Raw genomic sequence first — 1,468 nt, forward strand, 5'->3', positions numbered from 1 at the left:
GGACAGAGTTGAAAACGAGATATGATCACCAAAGAACGGTGTTATTACCAAAGGCTATGTATGATTGGAGGAATCTCAGAATCCAGGACTTCAAGTCCGTTGACGAGTATAACTCGACCCTGTTTAAAATAGTTTCAAAATTGAAACTGTGTGGTGAGGATATAACGGATAAGGATATGCTTGAGAAAACATTTTCCACCTTCCACCCAAGCAATGTGTTGTTACAACAACAGTACCATGAGAAGGGCTTCACAACTTATGCTAATCTGATTTCTTGTCTCTTGCTCGCTGAGCAGAACAATGAACTGTTGATGAGAAATAGTGAATTGAGACCTCCTGGAATAAACCCATTACCTAAGGCACATGCGATCGTAGAGGCTAAGAAAGAGTCGAACCATGTCCAGAGTGATAGCCAACACAACTGTGGTCGTGGAAGATGGCATGGACGTGGTGGTAAAGACCGAAACTCGTTTGGTCGAGGCCAAGGCAACTCATATGGTTGTGGCTCCTATGGAGGCCGTGGACATGGCCGAGGCCGTGGTACATCTTTAAAGCCACAAAACTCGACCAAATCCGTGTGCCATAGATGTGGTATGGATAATCATTGGGCTAAGACATGTAGGACTCCCAAACATCTCGTTGACCTCTACCAAGAGAGTTTGAAAGGGAAGAATCCTGAAGCTCATATAACTTATCAAGATGGTGAAGAAGATTACAATCATGAACGAGACGATCTTATGGATTATGAAACTTTAGATTGTTTAAAAGAATGAAGTTGAATTTGACATCTATGTTTTCGTGTTCTTTGCTTTATGTATTCTATGTTTTGATTGCTTTGAACTTATTTTATTAATGAATGAAAGTTTTTATATGAAGTCTCTAAAGTATCATTCCGGGTATAGCCAGTCTCATAGAGGGCTACGGCCAGGCTAACATCCTGTTGCCAAAGGGTACGCATCTAGAGATATATGATGCATTGTATTCACCCTAATACTGATTCTTGGGACGCCAAGATTCAAGGTACTGAAGGTCCTGATAATAATTAGATCTCAATAAACTATGTCTTGTCTGGGATACTATGGAACAGAAAGAATGTCTGGGATACTATATTTGCATGCAATGTAGCACTTGAAATCATGGATGATAATGAGGATCATGAATCCACGTCTATTTATGAGTGCACTCAACGATCAGATTGGATCAAATGGAAAGAAGCTATAAATGTGGAGTTAAACTCTTTAAAGAAGAGAGATGTCTTTGGACCAATAGTCCGGACACCTTATGATGTTAAACCAGTCGGCCATAAGTGGGTCTTTGTGAGAAAGAGAAACGAACATGGTAATGTTGTTAGATATAAAGCACGGCTTGTTGCACAAGGATTCTCGCAAAGACCAGGAATAGATTATGAGGAGACATACTCTCATGTGGTGGATGCTACTACTTTTAGATTCCTGATAAGTCTGGCTAT

The sequence above is a fragment of the Brassica oleracea genome, chromosome C5 (genome assembly GCF_000695525.1).
Source record: "Brassica oleracea var. oleracea cultivar TO1000 chromosome C5, BOL, whole genome shotgun sequence".
Taxonomy (NCBI): Eukaryota; Viridiplantae; Streptophyta; class Magnoliopsida; order Brassicales; family Brassicaceae; genus Brassica; species Brassica oleracea.